This window comes from Heterocephalus glaber, unplaced genomic scaffold, assembly GCF_053883595.1.
Source record: "Heterocephalus glaber isolate CG9 unplaced genomic scaffold, H.glaber_assembly_v1.0 deba00001531, whole genome shotgun sequence".
Classification (NCBI taxonomy): Eukaryota; Metazoa; Chordata; class Mammalia; order Rodentia; family Bathyergidae; genus Heterocephalus; species Heterocephalus glaber.
Genome location: NW_028258329.1, coordinates 5257551 through 5268168, shown reverse-complemented (window position 1 = coordinate 5268168; position 10618 = coordinate 5257551). Strand labels below are relative to the sequence as shown.

General features: G+C 42.4%; 1 long non-coding RNA gene across 1 annotated transcript in view; it reads right to left on the bottom strand.

Moving 5' to 3' along the window:
* Nucleotides 1-2890: 2890 nt before the first annotated feature.
* LOC110350721 (uncharacterized) overlaps nucleotides 2891-10618 on the bottom strand; it is a 78868-nt gene continuing 71140 nt past the window's right edge. The window contains exon 3 of the long non-coding RNA XR_002397461.2: nucleotides 2891-9359. This is a non-coding gene — a long non-coding RNA (uncharacterized LOC110350721). The remainder of the gene's footprint in view (nucleotides 9360-10618) is intronic.

Genomic DNA, 10618 nt, shown 5'->3' with positions numbered 1-10618 from the left:
CTCCATCTTTCCCTGTGTATTTCATCCAGGCTATGAGCCTATTGGTTGGTGCCACTCACATTCAGGGTGGGTCTTCCCTCTTCAGTAAGTCCATCATCCACACCCAGAACTAAACAAATCAGTGGACTAATCTGGTATCACACTTCCATGACCCAATCATCTCCCAAAAGCCCCACCTATGAGCACAGGAGGCTTTGGGTGAACATCTGGATATAAGCCATTACACAGATACAGGCTTTCTGATACAAAGGATTTGCATGAAATGAGAACTGAAAGCAACCATTCAAAGGATCCCTACACGTCATTCAATGTCCTTTCCACCTTGAAAAGCATGAAATGGGATGTCGATAGTTGATGTGTTAGCCATCAGTTTTCTTTGTTTATAGCTCATAAGAATCAAAGATATGACAACCAAAAAGTATTGTAGAAAAATGAGCAAGCCAACGGTTAGTGTGTTTAAACAGTATGTGCATTTAATCTTACATTTCATCAGGCTTTTTATAAATATGGACTCAGAGCTTTCACTGTCACAGTTTCTTCACCTCCTAAGTACACATCCTGCTCTCTGCCCTTTGTCTCCCTGGGCAGAGAACTATGTGTCTTGCGCAAAGTTTTGGGAAGTCCCTGAGCCTGACCTGGGTAGGCCTGAGTTCCCTGCAGGGACAAGAGCTTTCTCTGGCTGGGGCTGTGTTGGTGGCTCAGGAGTGTCCACTCCATCAAGAGTAGGACTTTATGCCAGCTCTGTCCAGGAGCTGAGGTCTGGCCCTCATCACTCAAAGCCCATCTTAGTAGGACATTCTGGACTTCAGGTACCTCTGGGTTTTGTTAAAGCAGTAATTTCAGTTTCTTTTCCCATGCAACTTCTTGTTTTCAGTAAGAAGAGAGGGACAGAACTGTGCTTGTGTGTGTGTCTGTGTGTGTGTGTGTGTGTGTGTGTGTGTGTGAATAGAATGCATACTTACATACATACATAGAAAGAGAGGTAGAGATTTATTTAGGAAATTGGCTGACATGATTGTGGGTGTTGGCAGGTCCGGAATTTGTCAGGAAACCCGAGAGGCTGAAAATTTCGGTAAGAGTCAAAGTTGCAGTCTTAAATTTGCATTCCCCAGGGCAGCAAGCTGGGAACTCAGGTAGAGTTTCTATGTGGCAGATTTGAAGAGAATCCTCTCTTTGCAGGAAATTTCTTTGTTTTTAAAGGCCCTGACTGATTGGAAGAGGCTCATCTACTCTACAGAAGGCGAGAAAGCTGCTTTACTCACAATCTACTGGTTTAAATATTGATCTCATCTAAAGAGTACTTTCACAGCAATATCTAGACTTCAGTTTGAATAAACAATGGGGCGCCATAGCCTAGCCAACTTGACACACAATATTAAGAGTCACAAGCACAAGCACTGTGTAGCCTTGGGCAAGCTGCGCAATCTTTCTGTGCCTCACATCCTCTCATGTGGCGAGTGCAGATAAGGAACAGTCCCTGCCTCATAAAGTTGTTATGAGGTTAAATGCACAAAAACATACACAGCAGCCTCTTCTGACCCATGCTTTGCTTTATGTGCCCCAAACTACTCTTATGCCTGGCCTATCATTGGCACTTAAGGCATGCTCCGTAGTGACTGGCAGCAGCATGCTCTCTGCATTTCTCTACTGAGCTCCACATTGCTCTGATGGTAAGACAACAGTGGTCTTCTCCATGCACCGCGGGCCTGCTGACTAAACTCATCCCACTACCATCTGCACACCCTCAGTTTGCCTGGGCCCACACCCCCCAGGAGTATCTGAGACACGTGTGCTGAACTGACAATTGCAGTAGATCTGCCTAGATTTTGACTTTCTGTCTTGGACGTAAGACCTTATCTTGCACATTATTCCTTGACATATCCTACCTATCTCTGCATCTTAGATTCAGTCTGTCTCTTCTCCTCCCTGTCTCTCTCCCAGTCACATTTGGTATACATCCACCCCAGTGGTACTGTTTCTGTATGCAGATGGAAAAAACTGTACTCAAATCATAGTGTTTATGTTGAATCTGAAGGGAATGGAAATCTGGGCTCTAAAGTAGCCCCTTTCTATGCACTTTCTTTCTTTAAGTTTCTAAGGCTTTTGTTCCGCTTATGACTGGAGAGGGTTAGAATCCCCCCATATTTCCATGTCTGCCGCCAACCTTCCCCTCAGAGTCCTTGTTGATACCGGTGTCCATGGGTTAATACGTGCTCTGGAGTGCCTAGGAGTAAAGACCCCTCTTTCTCCTATCTTCTGCCCCTAGTCCAAGTCTCAGAACTGTTTCCCCTTATGAGTTTAACTTTAAGCTAAGGATATTCCTGCACTTCCATTTGTCGAGGAAATGTTGTACCCAATCCTGCCTGCATCCCAAAGCTGGTTCTTCCCTCCACAACCATGATCTATGCTCGCATTAGGTACCCCTGATCCATTCTTCTCTTTTTGCCTATGTGTATCATGTATCTTCACTCTGACTTCACGTCCATTTTCTAGCCAATAATTCTAAACAAAAGTTCCCTAACCCTGCTGAAGACCACGTGGAGAACTTGTCCTGCTGGGGCCATAACTGGACATTTTATCTACACTGGTTTAATCTTTTTATCTTCTCCCTCTGAGTTCACTGTTTATGCAAAAAAATGACTTTGTACTTCCCCACCTGCTCCATACTGTATCCTACCATGATTGACAACTATACTCATAAGGAGTATTTAGGCCAGGCACGCTGGCATAGCCTTGCAATCCTAGCACTCTTGGAAGCTGAGAAAGGAGGACCACAAGTTTGAGCCCAGCCTGGGAAACTTACTGACTTAGTGAGATCCTGTCTGAAAACAAAAAATAAAAAAGGCTGAAATATAGCTCAGTTTAAAGGCCCTGAGATCATTCCCCAATACCACAAAACACACACACACACACACACACACACACACACACACTTTACCCCCATGAAGTCGTGGTTCAGAGTTTGTGGCCTCAGTTGTTCCCAGATTTTTCCTTTCTACTAACTAATTATTGCTTGGAAACCCCAGCAATTTCCCAGAAACCGCAAATATCCTCCACAATTGTTTTTTTGGTGGGAAATTTGCAAGTAGCCAATCTGAGAGCCTTATTCAGTTCACCTTGCTGCTGATTGGGTGCTGCCCTGTAATCCATCTCTGGCAGATGCATCAGCCTTCCCACATCATAACAGGTTGCTGTACTGCATGGAGCTGTCAGTGTTCTAGGTTTTCTTCTTCTTTTTTTTTTTGGTACCGGGGATCGAACTCGGGACCTTGCGCTTGCAAGGCAGGTGCTGGAACCACTGAGCTAAATCCCTGGTCCCTAGGTTTTATTCTTCTTAGAGCCTTAAGATCCCTAAGACACAGCCAAAACATGCTGCACCATCTAAGGCTTTATTAATACAGTATTTTATTAAATTAAATTATGTAACTGCAGGAGAGTTAGCATATTTTAGGTCTAAACTATAAAAGTAGGCATTTGTAGACCTTTTTTGGATCAAAATCTGAAAGTTGTGGTTTTTCACAATTCATGGGTGCTCTAGGAATGAAAACCCCTGTGAATTTCACGTGTCCACTGTAGTTAAAATTGCCTTACCTATTACTCCAATACTTAAGTCTATGAGATTAACCTACAGTGTGTATAATGTGCAAGTAAGCACTGCTTTATCAAAACAACCTGCAGCATGTACATTTTTCTACATCAGTGAAACTTTGATCTAAAATTATAATTGCCATAACCATTGCATACTCATGTTAAATGAAGTCCTCTGAAGAATGTACCTCATTAAGTTATTTTACCACACTAATGACAGTATAGTATGATTAAATGCTAGGTGGTCACCCCTTTAATATGTTTCAAGAGAAGAGCAATAATATAGATAACCCCAAAGGAAAAATGTTCTATCAGGTTGTGCACTAGTGAATGGGTCAGGAATGCTTTGTGTGATTTTATGGGGTTCCGTCACACTAACATCTAAATCAACTTTGATTGCTCTGGCTATGGACATTTCAGCTGTCCACCCACTTGCCATCTGCCCTACTGAAGTCCCACTCTGTGCCTTCAGGGTGGGAACATGTGCTCCCCCAACCCTCCCAGCTCACCACCGGAGGACCAGGGCAAATAGAATACGACCTCTACCACGCGATATGTTGCAAAAGTCAGGCTGGAGGCAAGTCCCTCAACATGGATCCCTCCTGCTCAGCAACCGGATTTCAGAAAAGATACAGTGGCTGTTTTGCGATTTTTTCTGCCCATCCCCTAAAGGACTGGAGAGAATGGAGTTAAATGGGATGCAGAAACCATTTGCTTTTCCGCCTTTTTCTGCTAATTCAGTTGCCAAAACAAAGACGACTTTATGGGTTTGTAGTGACATACAAGGAATTAAAAACAGAAGAAGGAAAGCCATAAGTGATTGTAAGACTCATCAGGGATAATCTCGATTTTTAAGAGCATAGAATAAATGGAAGAGGCTTCTGTCCCTACCCACACACCAAGGAATTCTCCAAGGCAACAGTATCCAAGAGGTAAGATTCACCAATAAGAAGCCAGCAACAGCAGTCCTGTGGACAGTCAGGTGGCAGCTGGAGACACAGGGAGAGGCCACATCTAGACAAGGCTGTAGCATGCAGGGAGAAGTCAAGCCTACATTGTGCTTCTACTTGCAAACATCTAATGCATTGAAAAGGCAACCATCCAGAATAAGCAGAAAGAAATGGTGGTCTTACTTTATACTTAAAATTTTTTGCTCCTTTAACTGACCCTCTGGTGTCTGCTTATAACCAAGGGTTGGTGCAGATAATTCCCTGGAGTACTGAGACTTTCTCACTGCACTGATAGCTCCACACAGTTCACAAGGGTTTTCCAGCCATTATCCTCATCTCCCCAGCATGGCAGTGTAAAATGATCCCAAAGCTGCTCGTTTGGAAACAGGCTCAGAGATGAAGTGACTTGCTCCAGGTCCCGTGGCCTCTAGCAACCTGTTACCAGAGTTTTAGAGCAAAAGCCACTGCCCACAGTTCTGACAGATCAGGATTGGCCATTTGTCCCAAAACACCAGACAAGGAGACAACAGTAATGAAGGGAAGGAAGGGGACTTTAACCAGCATGGCTATTCTGGGAGGACACATAAAGAGCTTCAAGATTCATCTGCCGGGGCTGACAGATATCTTGGGGTTTTATAGAAAAGGGGAACAATGACAAGAGTTGGGGATTTGCATAGCTGGCCCCCTAGGTGATCCTGGTCAAGCTATGGTCTGGCCAAGACTGGTTCTAGAGATTCTAGGAGAGCCATCACTATTTCAGCGGCAGCTCCCAGCATGAGGCAATGGGTCCTGTTTAGGGGAAGCCGGTCCTCACCATGGGGTAATTGCTCCCACTAGGTGGGTGGTGACTTCATCATGGGGTGGCCTGTGAGGCTCTGCTTTCCCTGGAATCAGAGCTGACTGCAGGTGTAGGACAATGACTGGAAACTTCTAGGCAGAGCCCCAGGAGTTCTAGAACTGGATGTGTAAACCTTGGCAATAGGATGTCCCTGAAAATGTAGTTATTCTTGGTGTCCTCTGTCTTGAAAGGGGGTAAAATTGGCTAGGAAAATTTAGGACTAATAAACCAAAAGGTTGAGTAATTAACATTCCTATGTGTAGAGCTGAGTAGGGATTTGACCCACAGTTTTTGGGTAATGAAGGATACAGATAAAAAATGAAGGCAGAGATGCCACACTTGGTCCCACTTTTGTTACACATCAGGCATCCGCACGCCCAGATTCTAAGTCCCTGTTCCAAACCTGGTACATCTCAACCACAGGGTGTATGTTCAGACTTAAACCTACCTATGATGCAGCTGACCTGCTTCTCGTGCCTAAGGGTGGAAGAATAGGCATCTAGCCCACCCGTGCCCATCAGGAACTCTGTTGTGGGTAGGAAACAAATAAACTATCACCAACTGACTCAGCAAATCTGAGCATGGTCATTATAGCAGCAACAACGTATGTCTAATATATGCTTGGAACAGAGGCTTTTTTGGTTGATTGAATCCTTGGAAATCTTACTTTAAAACTCTCCTATCCTCTATCCAACACTCTGTTTCCATATACCCTGACACTGGCGGCTGTTTTCAAGCTGATCAACATGTAGAGATCAGTCCGTTCACTTCTTACTCTTTGTTCCTCGGCCCTCACTCTCCACTCTACCTCTGTACAGAGAGACAAGGAACAATTTAAATTCACCTTTTAATTCCAGAGCCCAGCCCAGCCTGGGATGGTGTCTCCTGGCAGCCCTGCAGTGAGCAGAGGGAAAGGCACCCAGCACACCACACCTGTGGGGCCCAAATCATTGTCTACAGCTGTGGGGGGAACAGGGTGCTCTGCACGCCAGACTTGACTTTCTCACCTCTCCTTCCTCTGAACCTCCTCAGCACCCCACCATCCTCTCTTAAGGTTGCCTGTGAGAACCTTCTGGGTTCTCGCCTCTTGGCTTCATTAGCACTTCCCTTGGGTAACTTACCAGTGTGCTTCCTTGCTCTCCTGCGTCTTGTATTGTTGACTGGGTCCTGGGTCTTGGATCCTTATGCTCTTTCAGCATACACTAAGATATCAAAAAGGACCTGCTTCGTTTCCCTGCCTTTCCTCTAGACTATATCTGTCAACTGTAACTTTAGTAAAAAGAAAACAAAACCCACACTTTGTCAGACAGTCAGCAGGGGCAGTGTCACTCCCCATAGTGGAGGCACTGTGTAAAACTGGCCAAAGAGATGAGTCTGGACAGTGGCACTTCTCACACGTGTGACCTCTGGACTGACTGCTTAGCTCCAGGGAGTACCTGACCAGTGATGTTGAAAAACAGGTTGTCAGTGCCCAAACCAAATTGTTCTCTCCCTATTTTCTTTGTAAATTCAACTGTTTTTTTCAGTACTGCAGATTGTATACAGGGCCTTGCACATGCTAGGCAAGCTCTCTAGCTGCCACTGGGTTACATCCCCAGCCAGTGTCTCATTAAGTTACCGAGGACAGCCTCAAACCTGTGATCCTTCTGCCTCTGCCTCCCACCTAGCCAGAATTATAGGCATGCACCACCATGTCTGGATTATCTTCATCTTTTAAAAGCAGGCAATGTATTCACTTGGCTCAAAAGTCAAGGAATTGAAAGTATAAATGGTAGAAATTCTTCTTCCCACCCTCATACCTATCCAGTTCCCTTCCCATGAACAGCCACAATTCCCAGATTTTTGTTCTTCATTCTGGAGATATTTTCTGCATGCAAAAGCTAAATAAAATTTCCTCCCCAAAACCTACAGATAGTGGCATTGTATTGTACACATGTTCTACAACTTCCTTTTTTTACTCAATAATATACATTTGCAGATGAATCCATGTCTGTTTGTGAAGTGCTTCTTCATTTTTTCTTTACAGCTATGGAATATTTCACCATGGCTGTCCTGTTATTGATTTAAACCATCTCCTGTTCAGTGAAATTTAGCTTCTCTCTTGTCTTCACTGTTACAAATATTGTTGCCATGAAGATACTCATGCACATACCTTTCGTGTATCTATAAATATGGGTAAATTCCTAAAAGAGAAATCGCTAGTTCAAAAGATATTTGCACGCAAAAGTTTTGTAGATATTGTCGAGTTATACTTCATAAAAGTTACACCAATTTACACTCCCACAAGTAATTTATGATTGTTCTTATTTCTCAGCATCCTCAAATATTGAGTGTTATCACACTTTGGAATCTTTGTCAGCCTGATGGGTGAAAATGATACCTGGTCATAGTTTCAGTGTGAAATTACTTATCATGAGATTGAACATCATTTCATCTTTGAAGATTCACATTTCCTTTCCTTTCTGTTCATATTCTTTGCACATTTTCTGTTAGGTTAGTGGTCTCTTCCTTACATATTTTTAGGAACTCTATGTAGTATTATGGATTGAATATTTGCCTCCTTCAAAATTCAAGTTGAAATTTAATTGTCATTGTAATAGTATTTTTAAAAACTGGGTCCTTTAATTAGGGTCTACCTTCCTGAATAGGACTGGTACTGATATAAAAGGACAAGTTCAGGGCCCTCTCATCCTCTCTCTTGCCCTTCTGCCTTCTACCACGGGAACTATAAGCAACCTTTCCTTGCCAGATGACATCCCCTAAACCTTGGACATTCTCTGCTTCCAAAATGTGAGCCAGTAAATTTCTATTCATTATAAACTACCCACTCTTAGGTGTCTGTTATAGAAGCACAAATGGAATAAGCCATATAGTAATGAAATTGGTCTTTAGATGTGATCTGAGTTGCAAATACTTTCCCAGGGTATTGTCTTCTGATTTTGCTTATAGAGGGCTTTTAAATTTTTTTAAAAAATTTTTTATTATTGCCAATAGCAAACATTTTTTTTTGCTTAAATTCTTTTATTGGTACATTTTAGGTATACAATACGTTTACATTTATCATTGGGTGCTTATACCTGTACATGATGTATCTTGGTTCTTAATTTAAGGGAAAGGCAAAATTATGAGAAAAGGGAAAAATGGAAACAAAGTCTTTGTAAATAGGGAAGGGTGGAGGGGGTGAAGGGAGGACAGTGAATGGGGAAAAAATATAGAGGGCTTTTATGTGTAACTTTCCCTATATCTTTAGGTAATTGAATCTATCAATCTATCTATCTCTTTCAAGCCTCATAGGGTTTATGTCATGTCAAGAAAGGTCTCCCCAGTATTTGATTCTAAACAATTATCATGATTTATTCTAACATTTTATGGTATCTTTTTTACATTTAAATAAGTGATTAACTAGGCTTTATCCTGGAGTCAGGTGTGAGATCAGAGTTTAACTTTATTGTTCTTCAGGATTTTCCTTTCCATTTTAACTTTAGAATGAGATTGTTTAACTCTCCCCTGAAAAAAGAAAATCGTATCTGGATACTAACTGGGATGGCATCATCTTTATAATTGACACTCTCCACTACTGAGACTGTTTTAGTCATGGATCTCCCTTTCTAAAAGCATAGATTTCCATTTGTTTGAGCTTTCTTTGTGTCCCTTGGAAGTGTTTTGAATTTTTTAACATGACTTGTGCACCTAACAAATATTTATCCCATTGAGATATGTTACAATTGACAAAAGAAAGAAAGAAAGAAACCCCAATAGCTCAGTAGAAGAACAGCACATTTACCACTTACTCATTGGAAGGCAGGTTGGCAGGTGGATCCTTCATTCTGGGACTCAGGTAGCCACGGTCTTTCCAGCTGGAGATGTTGCTTTTAAACACATGGCCTCCAAAGTCCCTGTGGCAGGGGAAGAGAGCCTACCGGAGCCCCTGTCTAGAGGTGCTTCTTCCATCATTTCATTGGCCACATGCATCACAAGACCACCTACCATGACAAGGAAAGAGAGGAGGACTGGATAAGACTGACACTGGGAGTCATTCTCACATTGGCAAAACTATTAATTAAGCACAAGAGTAAACCGAAGAAACATTTTGGTCATACAAATTCTCAACACATATTCCTCCAAGGCATCTTTTGTTAGGATGCTAACAGAGGGGTGGGGTGCTCTGCCAAAATGAGGAAGCAAACCACAGAAGAAAATATGGAATGATCTTGACCCAGGATGAGTCAAAAGGAATCCCTAGGATGATGAGGAAGCCAAAGGAGTTCCCTGAATGAAGCTGGACTTGAACTGAAACTGTTTTGCCTAGAGCTGTGGCAATGGCCCTTGCCTTTGTAGAGGAAGGCCTACCTGAAAAGGAAGCAACAGAGAGGCAGCTAACCAAGAGCCGAAGAGCAGCACCATGACCAGATGATGTGGGCTGAGCAGCAGTGCCACGCCTGCCAGAAGCTGGACCTGTACTCACAGTTACGAAACCAACACCTTCCCTTCGTGGTTTAGTTTAGGTGCCTGGCTATCTGACGCTTGTAACAAAAACATTCCAGGCTGAGCTGGGAAATGACACAAATAGAAGAAATGAAGCTTGTCCTTAAGGAATTTTAAATCTTGTTAGGGAAATTTTATCTGGCATTAACTACCAGGTATGCTTCCTCTTCTTGATTATAGTCTCCTCAACGACTTTGCATTTTTTGCTAATTTCTTTGCAAATTGCCCCATTGCTAATGGGCCTGAGAAGCTGGGTAATTTCAGAAATGAAAACTACACTGTCTTGATGTTCTTTTACAGAAGCATTTGCTATTTAAGTAACATTTTTCCATGTTTTTCTTTTTAAGGAAATTAAGATTGAATGTGAGAATTTATTCAAAAGAAATAAATTAATGTGGCTATTTCCAAAGGTTTTCCTATAGGGATGTTTATCTGAGCATGGTTTACTACACACAGAAACCCTGGGAGGAAGTTAAGTCCAACATGGCAGAAATAACTGGGAACATTGTTCTACACATGTCAAGGAAAATGAAATAATTTCCTACAAGTATTTCTGGAATGGAAAGCTATTCATAGTTTATTACTAAGTGAAAAAAGTCAAGCAGCAAAGTAATTTTCTAGCTTTAGAAAATGTATCCACTTAGGGAAAACATTCAGTCCAGCGCCTTAGCCTGCTCAGACCCACTATCCAGTTGGGGAAAATATTTTAAATGGCAATTTGAGTGTTGTTGAAATTTCAGTGACATCTTATCTTCTT